Source organism: Bufo bufo, chromosome 3, assembly GCF_905171765.1.
Source record: "Bufo bufo chromosome 3, aBufBuf1.1, whole genome shotgun sequence".
In the NCBI taxonomy this organism is placed as follows: domain Eukaryota; kingdom Metazoa; phylum Chordata; class Amphibia; order Anura; family Bufonidae; genus Bufo; species Bufo bufo.
This window is the reverse complement of record NC_053391.1, coordinates 687,608,937-687,627,320: the sequence shown is the minus strand read 5'-3', so window position 1 is coordinate 687,627,320 and position 18,384 is coordinate 687,608,937. Positions and strand designations below refer to the sequence as shown.

Sequence of the window (18,384 nt, the reverse complement as noted above, 5' to 3'; positions counted from 1 at the left end):
TATCCTGTACTGATCCTGAGTTACATCCTGTATTATACTCCAGAGCTGAACTCACTATTCTGCTGGTGCAGTCACTGTGTACATACATTACTTATCCTGTACTGATCCTGAGTTACATCCTGTATTATACTCCAGAGCTGTGCTCACTATTCTACTGGTGCAGTCACTGTGTACATACATTACATTACTTATCCTGTACTGATCCTAAATTACATCCTGTATTATACTCCAGAGCTGCACTCACTATTCTGCTGGTGGATTCACTGTGTACATACATTACATTACTTATCCTGTACTGATCCTGAGTTACATCCTGTATTATACTCCAGAGGTGTGATCACAATTCTGCTGGTCAGGGATGGCCTGGGAATTTAAAGTTGCCGTGAAAAAAAAAAGTTGCCCCATGTTGTAGGCAGTCCAGATAGACAGAAAGTGTGGGGCCAAGATAAGTGGGCAGGGTAGGCAAGTAGGTGAGGCTAGCTGACATAGGCAGGGACTACAATAGAAGAGCAGCATATTATGCAGCACAATGGGAAACTACTGGGGCAGTATTTTGTGCCACACTCAGGTATTTGGTTCTGCAGCAAAACCAATTATAACAATGCAGCACAATATACTGCCCCAGCAGAAACGAATTGGTACAGCAGTGGGTGTGTCAATCAATAGATTTGACTTGCGGCTTCTCCTAAGGGCGTTATCCTGGCAGTTCCCTGGTATTTTCCCTTTGACCCCTGTAACTTCTGGAGCGGTGAAGAGACACTGATGCAAAGCACCGAGGGGTCGGGCAAAATCTAGTCAGGGACAGGCCGAGGTCAGGAATGGTGAAGTACATGCTGTATGGAGAATGGGCCACGGTCATGGTAGGTAGGAATGGGTCAATACAGAGTTCAGGCACAGGTGAGGCAGCAGAGGGTCAGAATCCAGTAAATTACAGATAGCCGGTGCATAGGTTGACAATAGAGACAGCATATCTTTGCAGGAACGTAGCTAGCTATGGAACCTATTACTCAGGCACCTTCCCACTAGGGAAAATGCCTCAAGTACTTAAAGATTAGGGTGTGTTCAGGCTGGCCATTTAAGAGCCATAGGGGGGCATGCCCTTGCCCTATGGGTAGAGGAGGAATGGTCTTGCTGGAAAACAAGTCACAAATTGCGTGGAGGGACACAGCAAGCCAAGTGGCCAGCCCAAATGGGAAGGGAAAAGCGGGAGGCAGGTTTGCACCACCAGATACAAAAGCCCAGGACCAGTGAGTGAAGCAGGTGCAGGAGTGGGCCATCACTCTAATACAGATGCAGTGCCCCACTCTGTAATAGTAATGGGGCCTGGTATATATTTAGGGTATTTGCAGAATGTCATTTTATAAGCTGTATGTATATTGCTGTAATTCCTTCTAACAAGCTGTTTACACCTTGCATGTGAACACATCCAGTCACCCCTAGGTAATGCTGGCACTACATGTTATAGGAGGTGCAAAGCAGTAAGTAAGTAAGTAGATGGAGACAGTGAGAGGAGTGAGCCAGTCATTCAGTATAGTCAGTAAGTGCAGCAGTTGAGAGCAGTGCAGTCAGGTCGGCATAAGTTTAGCCTGAAGCCAAGGAAAGCTAACTCCAGAGTTAGGCACAAAAGTCAGACGCCACAACCAGACTGCAGAGTAGTGATGGACGAACATCTGCCGGGACAGTTCGCGAACGCGATCGCGCTAACACGATCAAATGTTCGCAAACCGCAAGTTCGCGACAAGTCCCATTCATTTTAATGGCAGGCGAACCTGAAAAACCTTCAGCTCATATTTGCAGCCAAGAAATAATTACTAGAAGTGCACAAATAGTCCCACAACATGTACAGCGACATAACAGATGTATTATTCGAATTTGCGAGGGGGTCTGGTAAACCTATGCCTCCATAGGTTTCAGGTTTTTGGAGTTGTGAAAGGGCAATCCTTGTTTTTTTCCCATTCCAGATAAAACACCTAATTTGTTTGATTAAGGTTTCGTAATATTTTTTAGGTATGGGAAGGGGTAGCACTTGTAGATAGTTCAGTCTGGGTAAAACCAAGGACATCACCATATTTTTGCGCCCGAGCCATGATAATGTTGGAGAATGAAGGTTGGTCAATTGTTCGGTCAGCGAGATGAGGAGAGGGGCGTAGTTAAAGTTGAATAGGTTGGATAAGTCTGGAGTTAATTTCATGCCAAGGAAGGATAGAAAGGGGGCATCCCAATTGAATGGAGATTGTTTGGCTAGATATGCTTTATTAGAGGGCTTCAATCCCATAGAAAGAATATTAGATTTTTTGACGTTTATCTTAAAGTTAGATAAGGTTCCAAATGCTTCTAACATGTTATATATAAGGGGCAATGACGTCTCTGGATTAGTAGTTAAGACCATAAGGTCATCAGTAAATGCTGCTACCTTGTGATCCTGACCCCCCATTTTTACACCCTGTATTTTACCTTCTTGTCTAATCGATTGCAAGAGCGGCTCCATCACCATCACAAATAATAATGGCGAGAGAGGGCAGCCCTGCCTTGTACCGTTTTTTATGGAAAAAGGAGGGGAAAAAGTGCTGTTTATCATAACTGAGGCAGATGCATTATGGTACATAGAAAAAAATCGCTTGTATAAAGTCTTGGGGAAGGCCAAATTTTTCTAAAGTTAAAGACATAAATGTCCATCTGACCCTATCAAATGCCTTCTCAGCATCTGTGCTGAGAAGGACTAGGTGGTGGGCAAATTTTTTGGCATGGAACATGGCATTCACCAATCTGGCAGAGTTATCCTTCCCCTCTCTTCCTAGTACAAAGCCAGTTTGGTCTTTATGGATCAGTTTTGGAAGGAGGGGAGCAAGGTGGTTTGTCATCATTTTTGCAAGGAGTTTTAAATCTAAATTTAGGAGTGAGATAGGGCGATAGTTAGTGAATTGGGCCGGGTCTTTTACCTCTTTGGGTATGATAGATATATGGGCTTTTGTCATATCTGGGGATAAGGGCACGCCTTGTAGTGATAAATTACAAACATTGTTCAGGTGAGGGATAAGGGATTTACTGAATGTTTTGTAATAGATCGTCGGAAGGCCATCTGGTTCCGGAGCTTTGCCTTTAGGCAGATTTTTTATAGCGGAGGATAATTCATCTATCCGGAAAGGGGAGTGTAGGTATTCTTTCTTTTGGTCTCCTAGCTTAGGGATATTGAGATTGTCTAAAAATTGGTTTATAGGGTCAGGGTGTTGAGAGGAGCCTACATCTCTCTCTGCCGAGGGAATGTTGTAAAGGGATTGGTAATATTTGTGGAACTGCTGGGCTATATCCTTGGTCGTGAAGGCTTGAGAGCCATCAGTCCTAATGATTTTGTGGATGTAGCTTTTTGCTTTCCTTTTTTTGATCTTATTCATCCTAAATTTGGAGACCTTATCTCCACGAGCAAAGAATTTGTATTGGGAGTGTAGAAAAAATTTAGATGTCTGGGACTTGAGATATTTTTTTAGTTCCGCTCTAAGTTCTCCTAGACGAGAGAAATGCTGCTCCAGGAGAGATTTTTTATGTAGGGACTCCAGTTTTTTAATTTCAGCGAGGAGATCATCCATACGGGCCTTGTTTTTCCTTTTAAGTTGTGTCCCTAGGCTAATGAAATGGCCCCCAATATATGCCTTGTGGGCATCCCAAAGCACCTGAGGGGAGGTCTTGGGGTGGGTGTTTAGGGTGAAGAATTCTTCAAGTTTTTTTTGGATGTATTGAATGTAGTCTTGGGAGGAGAACAACTGTTCGTTGAGTCTCCAGTTGAAGGATTTAGGAGGTATCTGTGGAGTAGAGATGGAGACCAACACCGGAGAATGGTCAGAGAAATGGATAGAGTCCATTTTTGCTTTAGAACATAAATTAAGGTGTTCATTGGAGATTAATATAAGATCCAGTCTACGGTATGAGCCATGTACACTTGAGAAAAAGGTGTAATCTTTGGCTAGGGGGTTAAAGGTCCTCCAGACATCTGTAAGGCAAAGATTGTGGAGCTGTTTTTTTCTATAGCTGAGCGTTTTGAATGATATGGCAGATTTTTGGGACGATGAGTCCAGGAAAGGGTTTAATGTTAGATTAAAATCACCGCCAGTAATAACTACTCCTTCCTTAAAAGTGTCAATGATTGGGAATAATTCATTAAACCAGTTTTTGTGATTGTTATTAGGGGCATAAATGTTGATAATGGTATATACTTGATTTGAAATGGCACCCTTCAAGAGTATATATCGCCCTTCCGCATCTTGGATATGAGAGAGGTACTGGAAAGGTTTAACTCTTCCGAATCCAACACTCACTCCTCTGGATGCTGAGGAATTTGAGCCACAGTGAAACCACAAGGGGTAGTGAAAATGAGACATGTTATGGAATTTATTAAATTTAAAATGGGTTTCCCGTAACAGGAGAATCAAGATATTGAGGCGCTTTAAATATGATAAAATTTGACACCTTTTAGATGGTGCGTTAAAACCCCTCACATTATATGTCACCACCTTAAGTTCTGCCATATTTGAGTTTAGTAAATGGGACATATAGGAGTTTTGTGGGACCACCATGGCTCATGAGTAGAGTTAAGCGAACACCTGGATGTTTGGGTTCGAGAAGTTCGGCCGAACTTCCCGGAAATGTTCGGGATCCGAACCCGAAAAGAACTTCGTCCCGAACCCGAACCCCATTGAAATCAATGGGGACCCGAACTTTTCGGAACTAAAAAGGCTGTAAAACAGCCCAGGAAAGAGCTAGAGGGCTGCAAAAGGCAGCAACATGTAGGTAAATCCCCTGCAAACAAATGTGGATAGGGAAATGAATTAAAATAAAAATAAAAAAAATAAAAATGAACCAATATCAATTGGACAGAGGTCCCATAGCAGAGAATCTGGCTTCACGTCAGCAGAGAATCAGTCTCTTCATGCCATAGCAGAGAATCTGGCTTCATGTCAGCAGAGAATCAGTCTTCATGTCATAGCAGAGAATCAGGCTTCACGTCACCCACCACTGGAACAGGCCACTGTCACATATTTAGGCCCCGGCACCCAGACAGAGGAGAGAGGTCCCGTAACAGATAATCTGGCTTCATGGCAGCAGAGAATCAGTCTTCATGTCATAGCAGAGAATCAGGCTTCACGTCACCCACCACTGGAACAGGCCACTGTCACATATTTAGGCCCCGGCACCCAGACAGAGGAGAGAGGTCCCGTAACAGAGAATCTGGCTTCATGTCAGCACAGAATCAGTCTTGATGTCATAGCAGAGAAGCAGGCTTCACGTCACCCACCACTGGAACAGGCCACTGTCACATATTTAGGCCCCGGCACCCAGACAGAGGAGAGAGGTCCCGTAACAGAGAATCTGGCTTCATGTCAGCAGAAAATCAGTCTTCATGTCATAGCAGAGAATCAGGCTTCACGTCAACCACCAATGGAACAGGCCACTGTCAAATATTTAGGCCCCGGCACCCAGACAGAGGAGAGAGGTCCCGTAACAGAGAATCTGGCTTCATGTCAGCAGAGAATCAGTCTTCATGTCATAGCAGAGAATCAGGCTTCACGTCACCCACCACTGGAACAGGCCACTGTCACATATTTAGGCCCAGGCACCCAGGCAGAGGAGAGAGGTCGCGTAACAGAGAATCTGGCTTCATGTCAGCAGAGAATCAGTCTTCATGTCATAGCAGAGAATCAGGCTTCACGTCACCCACCACTGGAACAGGCCACTGTCACATATTTAGGCCCCGGCACCCAGACAGAGGAGAGAGGTCCCGTAACAGAGAATCTGGCTTCATGTCAGCAGAAAATCAGTTTTAATTTCATAGCAGAGAATCAGGCTTCACGTCACCCACCACTGGAACAGGCCACTGTCACATATTTAGGCCCCGGCACCCAGACAGAGGAGAGAGGTCCCGTAACAGAGAATCTGGCTTCATGTCAGCACAGAATCAGTCTTCATGTCATAGCAGAGAATCAGGCTTCACGTCACTCACCACTGGAACAGGCCACTGTCACACATTTAGGCCCCGGCACCCAGACAGAGGAGAGGTTCATTCAACTTTGGGTTTCCCCGCAATATAATGGTAAAATGAAAATAAAAATAGGATTGAATGAGGAAGTGCCCTGGAGTACAATAATATATTGTTAAGGGGAGGTAGTTAATGTCTAATTTGCACAAGGGATGGACAGGTCCTGTGGAATCCATGCCTGGTTCATTTTTATAAACGTCAGCTTGTCCACATTGGCTGTAGACAGGCGGCTGCGTTTGTCTGTAATGACGCCCCCTGCCGTGCTGAATACACGTTTAGACAAAACGCTGGCAGCCGGGCAGGCCAGCACCTCCAAGGCATAAAAGGCTAGCTCTGGACACGTGGACAATTTGGAGACCCAGAAGTTGAATGGGGCTGAACCATCAGTCAGTACGTGGAGGGGTGTGCACAGGTACTGTTCCACCATGTTATTGAAATGTTGCCTCCTGCTAACACGTTCCATATCAGGTGGTGGTGCAGTTAGCTGTGGCGTGGTGACAAAACTTTTCCACATCTCTGCCATGCTAACCCTGCCCTCAGAGGAGCTGGCCGTGACACAGCTGCGTTGGCGACCTCTTGCTCCTCCTCTGCCTTCGACTTGGGCTTCCACTGGTTCCCCTGTGACATTTGGGAATGCTCTCAGTAGCGCGTCTACGAACGTGCGCTTGTACTCGCGCATCTTCCTATCACGCTCCAGTGTAGGAAGTAAGGTGGGCACACTGTCTTTGTACCGGGGATCCAGCAGGGTGGCAACCGAGTAGTCCGCACACGTTAAAATGTGGGCAACTCTGCTGTCGTTGCGCAGGCACTGCCGCATGTAGTCGCTCATGTGTGCCAGGCTGCCCAGAGGTAAGGACAAGCTGTCCTCTGTGGGAGGCGTATCGTCATCGTCCTGTGTTTCCCCCCAGCCACGCACCAGTGATGGGCCCGAGCTGCGTTGGGTGCCAGCCCGCTGTGAACCTGCTTCATCCTCATCCTCCTCCACCTCCACCTCTTCCTCATCCTCGTCCTCCTCGTCCTCCAGTAGTGGGCCCTGTCTGGCCACATTTGTACCTGGCCTCTGCTGTTGCAAAAAACCTCCCTCTGAGTCACTTCGAAGAGACTGGCCTGAAAGTGCTAAAAATGACCACTCTTCCTCCTCTTCCTCCTGGGCCACCTCCTCTTCCATCATCGCCCTAAGTGTTTTCTCAAGGAGACATAGAAGTGGTATTGTAATGCTGATAACGGCGTCATCGCCACTGGCCATGTTGGTGGAGTACTCGAAACAGCGCAACAGGGCACACAAGTCTCTCATGGAGGCCCAGTCATTGATGGTGTAGTGGTGCTGTTTCGCAGTGCGACTGACCCGTGCGTGCTGCAGCTGAAACTCCACTATGGCCTGCTGCTGCTCGCACAGTCTGTCCAGCATGTGCAAGGTGGAGTTCCACCTGGTGGGCACGTCGCATATGAGGCGGTGAGCGGGAAGGCCGAAGTTACGCTGTAGCGCAGACAGGCGAGCAGCGGCAGGGTGTGAACGCCGGAAGCGCGAACAGACGGCCCGCACTTTATGCAGCAGCTATGACATGTCGGGGTAGTTGTGAATGAACTTCTGCACCACCAAATTCAGCACATGCGCCAGGCAAGGGATGTGCGTCAAACCAGCTAGTCCCAGAGCTGCAACGAGATTTCGCCCATTATCGCACACCACCAGGCCAGGCTTGAGGCTCACCGGCAGCAACCACTCGTCGGTCTGTTGTTCTATACCCCGCCACAACTCCTGTGCGGTGTGGGGCCTGTCCCCCAAACATATGAGTTTCAGAACGACCTGCTGACGTTTACCCCGGGCTGTGCTGAAGTTGGTGGTGAAGGTGTGTGGCTGACTGGATGAGCAGGTGGAAGAAGAGGAGGAGGAAGCTGAGTAGGAGGAGGAGGAGACAGGAGGCAAAGAATGTTGCCCTGCGATCCTTGGCGGCGGAAGGACGTGCGCCAAACAGCTCTCCGCCTGGGGCCCAGCCGCCACTACATTTACCCAGTGTGCAGTTAGAGAGATATAGCGTCCCTGGCCGTTCTTACTGGTCCACGTATCTGTGGTTAGGTGGACCTTGCCATAGATGGCGTTGCGCAGTGCACACTTGATTTTATCGGATACTTGGTTGTGCAGGGAAGGCACGGCTCTCTTGGAGAAGTAGTGCCGGCTGGGAACAACATACTGTGGGACAGCAAGCGACATGAGCTGTTTGAAGCTGTCTGTGTCCACCAGCCTGAATAACAGCATTTCATAGGCCAGTAGTTGAGAAATGCTGGCATTCAGGGCCAGGGATCGAGGGTGGCTAGGTGGGAATTTACGCTTTCTCTCAAATGTTTGTGAGATGGAGAGCTGAACGCTGCCGTGTGACATGGTTGAGATGCTTGGTGACGCAGGTGGTGGTGTTGGTGGTACATCCCATGTTTGCTGGGCGGCAGGTGCCAACGTTCCTCCAGAGGCGGAGGAAGAGGCAGAGGCGGCAGCAGCAGAAGAGTATGAGGCGGCAGCAGCAGAAGAGGTAGCAGGGGGAGCCGGAGTGAGTTCCTTTTTTTAAGGTGTTTACTCCACTGCAGTTCATGCTTTGCATGCAGGTGCCTGGTCATGCAGGTTGTGTTAAGGTTCAGAACGTTAATGCCTCGCTTCAGGCTCTGATGGCACAGCGTGCAAACCACTCGGGTCTTGTCGTCAGCACATTGTTTGAAGAAGTGCCATGCCAGGGAACGGCGGTCAGTAGCAGGCGGAGTCTCTTGGCGGCAGGTGTTCTGCTTTTGCCCACTGCTCCCTCTTTTGCTACGCTGTTGGCTAGGTCTCACCACTGCCTTTTCCTCCGAACTGTGAAAGTCAGTGGCACGACCTTCATTCCATGTGGGGTCTAGGACCTCATCGTCCCCTGCATCGTCTTCCACCCAGTCTTGATCCCTGACCTCCTGTTCAGTCTGCACACTGCAGAAAGACGCAGCAGTTGGCACCTGTGTTTCGTCATCATCAGAGACGTGCTGAGGTGGTATTCCCATGTCCTCATCATCAGGAAACATAAGTGGTTGTGCATTAGTGCATTCTATCTCTTCCACCCCTGGGGAAGGGCTAGGTGGATGCCCTTGGGAAACCCTGGCAGCAGAGTCTTCAAACAGCATAAGAGACTGCTGCATAACTTGAGGCTCAGACAGTTTCCCTGATATGCATGGGGGTGATGTGACAGACTGATGGGCTTGGTTTTCATGCGCCATCTGTGCGCTTTCTGCAGAAGACTGGGTGGGAGATAATGTGAACGTGCTGGATGCACTGTCGGCCACCCAATTGACTAATGCCTGTACCTGCTCAGGCCTTACCATCCTTAGAACGGCATTGGGCCCCACCAAATATCCCTGTAAATTCTGGCGGCTACTGGGACCTGAGGTAGTTGGTACACTAGGACGTGTGGCTGTGGCAGAACGGCCACGTCCTCTCCCAGCACCAGAGGGTCCACTAACACCACCACGACCATGTCCACGTTTGCGTACGCGTCCCTTACTAGATGTTTTGCTCATTGTTACCGTTCACCACAATAAGAAAAATATTATTCGTGCCAATGTATTAAATTAAAATTCAGGCCTTTTTTTACAGACACCTAACACTGTATGGCTATCTATTTAGGTACCGTATTACACTAATACAGGCACACAAGTAATGACAGATTTAGCTGAATATAAATGTGAGGCCTATTTTTTAGGCGCTGTGTGACAGGTATACGTTTAATCACAGAATTAGACTTGTATCTGCACTGTAGCGTGTGTGTTAAGTTTTTCAGAATGACCCTATCAGCACCTTGAATCTAATATACCCTTTTACGGATAGATTTAAAGTAGGCCTGATACAGCAGAAACCACTAATTTTGAGAATGGCAAATTTGGGAATTGTTTTTCAACCCAGAACAAAAACTGTGCTTTTACGGTCACTAAAAATAACTTGACCAGCTAAAACAGTACAGATTTGGAGGAATATAAATGTCAGGCCTATTTTTTAGGCGCTGGGTGACAGGCTCAACTTGCCCCTGATGTAGTATATGGCCAAAAAATAACCACACTATTGATGGTTAAATGCACTTGATGAAAGCTTGACCCTGATGTAGGATATAGCAAAAAAATAACCACACTATTGATGGTTAAATGGACTTGGTGGCAGCTTGCCCCTGATGTAGGATATAGCCAAAAAATAACCACACTATTGATGGTTAAATGGACTTGGTGGCAGCTTGCCCCTGATGTAGGATATAGCAAAAAAATAACCACACTATTGATGGTTAAATGCACTTGGTGGTAGCTTGTGCTGGCGCACCACAAGCCACAGAATGGCCGCCGATCACCCCAGAAAAAAGTGATATAAAAACGCTCTGGGCACCCTAAAAAAAGTGAGCAATTGAATATCAGCACTTCAATGATCCACAGCTGCAGATCGATCACAGAATGAAGTCTTTTGGAGGAGTTAATCTGCCTAATCTCGCGCTAACGTCGCAACTGCAACCTCTCCCTACGCTTGTATCAGCAGAGTGACGTGCAGCGCTACGTGACCCAAGCTTATATAGAGGCTGGGTCACATGCTGCACTGGCCAATCACAGCCATTCCAATAGTAGGCAAGGCTGTGATGGCCTCTTGGGAAAAGTAGTATGACGCTTGTTGATTGGCTGCCTTGCAGCCTTTCAAAAAGCGCCAAGAAAGCGCCTAACACCGAACCCGAACCCGGACTTTTACGAAAATGTTCGGGTACCCCAAAATTCGGTACGAACCCGAACTATACAGTTTGGGTTCGCTCATCCCTACTCATGAGTAAAGGATAGGGGGAAAGGTCTACCAACCGAGGTTTTTTAGCAATTTGGGCTATGGCAGGTGTGTATATATCGACTGTACTACCCAAAAACTTGTTATTTGAACAAAGAACTGTACAACTGGGAAGTAACAAATAACAACAGTATCCCAGCATAATAGGTTATAGGATACAGTAAATGAATTCTGCAATAGAAAAGCGGGAAAGAAAGAAGTGGAGAAAGTTGAGAGAGTTTAGGGGGGGTTTGTATAGAGTACATACTTCAGCCCTGCAAACAGGGAGAGGGTCAGGTGAGGTGATGTGAAAAAGAAAGCATATCAGTAAAAGTTGTCAGGAGACAGGGAGCTGTTTAGATAAGATAGTAGTGAACGAAACAGCGTTAGGAAATAAGATATCTCAGAGAGAAGTCATATCAGACACTCGGGTTTACCCAGAAGTCTATCAGTATCCCAGCGGTAGCCTCTTGGGGGTAGATTTTTGGTTTCCTCGTCTTCCGCTCTGCTGTTTAGGGGTAAGTTGCTTATCCCAAGGTTCAATTGCTGGTAGAGATGGAAGGCTTGACAAATTCTGAATAGGGTCCCAGTCCAGAATGTCTAGTGGGTTAATCTTCAGGTGACTGTAGATCTTATCTAAATCCAAGAATGATGAGAAAGCCGTTTTCCTTCATAAAAGGACAGTCCAAAGGGAAAGGAACATCGGTAAGGTATTCTTATTTATCTTAGCCAATGTCGGGATTCAAACCCGTGACCAGCCACATCCCAGGCGGTAGCCCTGCTTACTAGGCTACCGTCCTCTCTGGACATTCCTCCCTGAAGCCTATTAGTTAACCTCAGTCTTGCCAAGCCTTGCTCATTACCCTTGATTCCCCACACCTGGTACTTCCCTATATAAGTCCAGCCCCTTGCACTCCAGTTTGCTGATTATTGAGCTCCTGAGCCTTGATCAAGCTTCTCCTCATCTGCTGCTCTTGTTACTATTGAAAGTCCACTGCTGACCAGGAATTGCCTACCGACTACTCTTCTGCTTGTCCCTACCTACTGAACTGCTTCCACCGTTGCCATCCGGATTGTCTGACTACGCTTACTGCCGCCTGCTCTGACCCACCGCCTGCCTACCGACTACGCCTCTGCCAGACTTCCTGCACCTACTACCTGCCTGCGGTCTTTGCCACTGGGCTCCACTCCTACCTCCAGCCAGCGGTCCTCTGACTCAGGTGAGCCTGTAGGACTGTTACAGCCAACTTATTAGCGGCTTAAGAGCATTTCTCTTCCTCAGGGTGGATTGGGCTAGATCTTAAAAAACCAAGATGTTATGATCGTCCAATTTGATAGGCTGGGAATCTCTTGATTTATTTAAGACGTCTTCTTTAACTTGGAAGCTGAGAAACTTACAAATGACATCTCTAGGAGGCATTTCAGGTGCAGGTTTGGGTTCTAAGGCCCTATGCGCCCTCTCCAGCTGGACTTCGTGGGCAGAGTCAGGACCAAGTATAGTGAGACAAATCTGCATTATAGTATTGGGAATATTGCATGGTGCGACTGTTTTCGGTATACCTCTAAAACGCAAGTTATTGCGTCTGCCGCGATTTTCTAGGTTTTCGACTGCTGTGTAGAGCATGTTGAGATGTGTTTGTACAGCTTGAAGTTTTTCTGTGACTGCTGATTGATGTTGCAGCACAGCGGTCTGGGAATCTTCGAGCAGTTCTACTCTTTTCCCTATGTAGCGAATATCTTGCTTAATAGCCCCTATATCTTCACTTAGGGGTTCTGGTGCAGATGCCAGTGTGGAGGTCAGAGTCTCTCAGGAGCGAGAAATTGGGAGGGTGTCAGTATCTTCTTCGCCTCTCTGCGCTCCAGACAGGTTCTCTGTTGATTTGTAGGCGGCTGTGTGCGGTGAGGACGGCGCCATCTTAGTTTTTCTGTGCACGTAGGCTAAAGCAGCTTTTTTGATACATTTCTCCATATCACCGCAATTTGTTGAAGATTTGGGATTGCCCCCAGTGTCTCCAGGTTTTGAGCCTCCGATTTTCACAATTTTGAGACCGAACAGGCAAAGAAAACAGGCTAGCAGGGCATTTTTACAGACTGAGCAGCTGCTTCAGACGTCCATTCAGAACAGGCGCAGGCTCCGCCCCCCGGCGCAGATAATTTAACAGTCCGCAGTGGACACCGTCTACGGAAAAACTGCATTGGATGTCACTGATATTTTAGGGATGCGCACACTTTAAACAGGAGATGTGGCGCGGATAATTTAACTGTCCACAGGGGACATCGTCTACGGAAAAAGTGCACTGGATGTCACTGATATTTTAGGGATGCGCACACGTTAAACAGGAGATGTAGCATAGATAATGTCGCTGTCTGCAGGGGCCAAACAATTGCAAGCTATTTAGAGCAGGTTGTGCTAAAAATATATATTGCTGCCAGACACAACTATAGGATAGTCCTTAGGCTTCTTTTACATGACCCTTTTTTTTTTTTTTTTTTTTCCGTTTACGGGCCGTTTTTTGCGTTCCGTATACGGTCCCTATACAGAATCATTCATTTCAATGGGTCCGCAAAAAAAACTTAATGTACTCCGTATGCATTCCGTTTCCGTATTTCCGTTCCGTTGAAAGATAGAACATGTACTATTATTGCCCGGAAATCACATTCCATGGCTCCATTCAAGTCAATGGGATATTTTAGGGATGCGCACTCTTTAAACAGGATATGTGGTGTGGATAATTTAACTGTCCGCAGCAACCTGTAACAACGATATTTAGCGCAGGATGCGCTAAAAATATATATTGCTGCTGGCACAGACAATAGTCCATAAAAGGACTTTTGGGTCTCTGAAAAGTTTTTTGTATAAAAATCTTCCTACTACACTCCCTACACTGTCTGTCCCTTCCTTTGTACAGCTCTATCTAACACTGAGCAATTTAGCGCAGGTTGCGCTACAAAAATATATTACTGCTGTCACATACAATAGTCCTTACAAGGACTTTTGGGTCTTTGAAACGTTTTTGTACACTTATAATAATCAATTACACTCCCTAAACTCTCTGTCCCTTCCTATCCTTAGCTCTCCCTGACTTAGAATGAGCCGAACACGTGTCATCGGGTGCTATATAGCACCCGATGAGGTGTTCCGACCAGCCAATCACTGTAATGCCAGTAGCCAACATGGCTACAGCATTACAGAGAGGGCAGTACTTACCTGCCCGTTTATTGGCTGCTTAGCAGCCTTGAAACGTGTGGGAAGGAGACTCGAGCATGGCGCTCGAGCACATGCGGTACTCGGCCGAGTACCGCCATGTGCCGAGCATAGCGATGCTCGAGCTGAACTGGTATTCGACCGAGCCTGCTCGCTCAACACTAGTACTCGTGCATCTTCTGATCCCGCTCCAGTAACTGAATTAAGGACGGCACGTTGTCCTTGTAACGGGGATCCAGCAGGGTGGCCACCCAGTAATCAGCACTGGTTAGAATGTAAGCAACTCGGCGGTCATTGCACAGGCACTGCAGCATGTAGTCGCTCATGTGTGCCAGACTGCCCAGAGGCAATGACAAGCTGTCCTCTGTGGGAGGTGTATCGTCTGTATCCCCCCAGACACGCTCCAGTGATGCCCATGAGCTGCTTTGGGTGCCACCCTGCTGTGAACACGGTTCCTCCTCATCATCATCCTCCTCCTTATCATCCTCTAGAACTGTGCTGTGGCTGGACAGTTGTGTACCTGGCCTCTGTTGGTGCAGGAATCCACCCTCCGAGCCACTTGTGAATGACTGGCCTGATAACCGTAGAAATGATCCCTCTTCCTCCTCCTCTGCCACATCCTCTTCCATCATCGCCTGAAGCATTTTTTCAAGGAGACATAGAAGTGGGATAGTAACGCTGAGGACTGCTTCATCGGCACTGGCCATGTTGGTGGAGTACTCCAAACAGCGCAACACGACACACACGTCCCACATGGAAGCCCACTCCTTGGTGGTGAAGTAGTGCTGTTCCGCAGAGTGACTGACCCGTGCGTGCTGCAGTTGAAACTCCACTATCGCCTGCTGCTGCTCACACAGTCTCTCCAGCATGTGCAAGGTGGAGTTCCACCTTGTGGGCACGTCGCATATTAGGCGGTGAGCGGGAAATCTGAAGTTATGCTGCAGCGCAGACAGGCGAGCAGCAGCAGGGTGAAAACATGAAAGCGCGCACAGATGGACCGCACTTTCTGCCCTGCAGCCTTTCAACAAGCTTTATTAAATGCCTGAACACCGAACTCGAATTTAAACTTTTCCGGCAAAGTTCGGGTTCGGGTCTGGGTGCCGGATGTGGCGGTGCAGGCGGAAGAGGTGGATGTGGCGGTGCAGGCAATTATTTTTTTTTTTTGTTTTGTTGAGGCCCCAAAACATTGGGAAATAGCAAAGAGAATGCACAAACTGCGCCGGAGTACTACAATGGCTGGGTGCGCCCAGTATACTTCTCTACTTTGCCAATATAAGACATAACAATTTTGAGCCTGAAAGTGGAGGTCACAGTGGAGGCGGACGTGGCGGTGCAGATGGAGGAGGCAATCCTCCAGTGGGCCCCTGAAGAAGGTGGGCCCCTAGTCCCTAACTAGAGTTGAGCGTACACCTGGATGTTCGAGAAGTTCGGCCGAACTTCCCGGAAATGTTCGGGAACCGAACTTCGTCAAGAACCCGAACCCCATTGAAGTCAATGGGGACCCGAACTTTTGGGCACAAAAAAGGCTGTAAAACAGCCCAGGAAAGAGCTAGAGGGCTGCAAAAGGCAGCAACATGTAGGTAAATCCCCTGCAAACAAATGTGGATAGGGAAATGAATTAAAATAAAAATAAAAAAAAATAAAAATGACCCAATATCAATTGGACAGAGGTCCCATAGCAAAGAATCTGGCTTCACGTCAGCAGAGAATCAGTCTCTTCATGCCATAGCAGAGAATCAGGCTTCACGTCACCCACCACTGGAACAGGCCACTGTCACACATTTAGGCCCAGGCACCCAGGCAGAGGAGAGAGGTCGTGTAACAGAGAATCTGGCCTTATGTCAGCACAGAATCTGTCTTCATGTCATAGCAGAGAATCAAGCTTCACGTCACCCACCACTGGAACAGGCCACTGTCACACATTTAGGCCCCGGCACCCAGACAGAGGAGAGGTTAATTCAACTTTGGGTTGCCCCGCAATATAATGGTAAAATGAAATTAAAAATAGTATTGAATGAGGAAGTGCCCTGGAGTAGAATAATATATTGTTAAGGGGAGGTAGTTAATATCTAATCTGCACAAGGGATGGACAGGTCCTGTGGGATCCATGCCTGGTTCATTTTTATGAACGTCAGCTTGTCCACTGGCTGTAGACAGGCGGCTGCGTTTGTCTGTAATGACGCCCCCTGCCGTGCTGAATACACGTTCAGACAAAACGCTGGCCGCCGGGCAGGCCAGCACCTCCAAGGCATAAAAGGCTAGCTGTGGACAATTTGGAGACCCAGAAGTTGAATGGGGCTAAACCATCAGTCAGTACATGGAGGGGTGTGCACAGGTACTGTTCCATGTTAGTGAAATGTTGCCTCCTGCTAACACGTTCCGTATCAGGTGGTGGTGCAGTTAGCTGTGGCGTGGTGACAAAACTTTTCCACATCTCTGCCATGCTAACCCTGCCCTCAGAGGAGCTGGCCGTGACACAGCTGCGTTGGCGACCTCTTGCTCCTCCTCTGCCTTCGCCTTGGGCTTCCACTGGTTCCCCTGTGACATTTGGGAATGCTCTCAGTAGCGCGTCTACCAACGTGCGCTTGTACTCGCGCATCTTCCTACACTGGAGCGTGATAGGAAGTAAGGTGGGCACATTGTCTTTGTACCGGGGATCCAGCAGGGTGGCAACCCAGTAGTCCGCACACGTTAAAATGTGGGCAACTCTGCTGTCCTCTGTGGAAGGCGTATCGTCATCGTCCTGTGTTTCCCACCAGCCACGCACCAGTGATGGGCCCGAGCTGCTTTGGGTGCCACCCAGCTGTGAACATGCTTCATCCTCCTCGTCCTCCAGTAGTGGGCCCTGTCTGGCCACATTTGTACCTGGCCTCTGGTGTTGCAAAAAACCTCCCTCTGAGTAACTTCGAAGAGACTGGCCTGAAAGTGCTAAAAATGACCCCTCTTCCTCCTCTTCCATCATCGCCCTAAGTGTTTTCTCAAGGAGACATAGAAGTGGTATTGTAACGCTGATAACGGCGTCATCGCCACTGGCCATGTTGGTGGAGTACTCGAAACAGCACAACAGGGCACACAGGTCTCGCATGGAGGCCCAGTCATTGGTGGTGAAGTGTGTCTGATCCACAGTGCGACTGACCTGTGCGTGCTGCAGCTGAAACTCCACTATGGCCTGCTGCTGCTCGCACAGTCTGTCCAGCATATGCAAGGTGGAGTTCCACCTGGTGGGTACGTCGCATATGAGGCGGTGAGCGGGAAGGCCGAAGTTACGCTGTAGCGCAGACAGGCGAGCAGCGGCAGGGTGTGAACGCCGGAAGCGCGAACAGACGGCCCGCACTTTATGCAGCAGCTCTGACATGTCGGGGTAGTTGCGAATGAACTTCTGCACCACCAAATTCAGCACATGCGCCAGGCAAGGGATGTGCGTCAAACCGGCTAGTCCCAGAGCTGCAACGAGATTTCGCCCATTATCGCACACCACCAGGCCAGGCTTGAGGCTCACCGGCAGCAACCACTCGTCGGTCTGTTGTTCTATACCCCGCCACAACTCCTGTGCGGTGTGGGGCCTGTCCCCCAAACATATGAGTTTCAGAATGGCCTGCTGACGTTTACCCCGGGCTGTGCTGAAGTTGGTGGTGAAGGTGTGTGGCTGACTGGATGAGCAGGTGGAAGAAGAGGAGGAGGAAGCTGAGTAGGAGGAGGAGGAGACAGGAGGCAAAGAATGTTGCCCTGCGATCCTTGGCGGCGGAAGGACGTGCTCCAAACAGCTCTCCGCCTGGGGCCCAGCCGCCACTACATTTACCCAGTGTGCAGTTAGGGAGATATAGCATCCCTGGCCGTGCTTACTGGTCCACGTATCTGTGGTTAGGTGGACCTTGCCACAGATGGCGTTGCGCAGTGAAGCTGTGTGTGTCCACCAGCCTAAATGACAGCATTTCATAGGCCAGTAGTTTAGAAATGCTGGCATTCAGGGCCAGGGATCGAGGGTGGCTAGGTGGGAATTTACGCTTTCTCTCAAATGTTTGTGAGATGGAGAGCTGAACGCTGCCGTGTGACATGGTTGAGATGCTTGGTGACGCAGGTGGTGGTGTTGGTGGTACATCCCATGTATGCTGGGCGGCAGGTGCCAACGTTCCTGCAGAGGAAGAGGCCGAGGCGGCGGTAGCAGCAGCAGAAGAGGCCGAGGCGGCAGCAGCAGAAGAGGCAGCAGGGGGAGCCTGAGTGACTTCCTGGTTTTTAAGGTGTTTACTCCAATGCAGTTCATGCTTTGCATGCAGGTGCCTGGTCATGCAGGTTGTGCTAAGGTTCAGAACGTTAATGCCTCGCTTCAGGCTCTGATGGCACAGCGTGCAAACC

At 48.5% G+C, this 18,384-nt stretch overlaps 1 long non-coding RNA gene across 1 annotated transcript; it reads left to right on the top strand.

Annotated features, from left to right (window-relative positions):
- Positions 1-205: 205 nt before the first annotated feature.
- On the top strand, positions 206-16,846 carry LOC120994213. The gene is made up of 4 exons (XR_005777362.1): positions 206-351; positions 12,252-12,257; positions 16,342-16,344; positions 16,835-16,846. It is a non-coding gene; the product is annotated as an uncharacterized LOC120994213 (long non-coding RNA).
- The last annotated feature ends 1,538 nt before the right edge of the window (positions 16,847-18,384 follow it).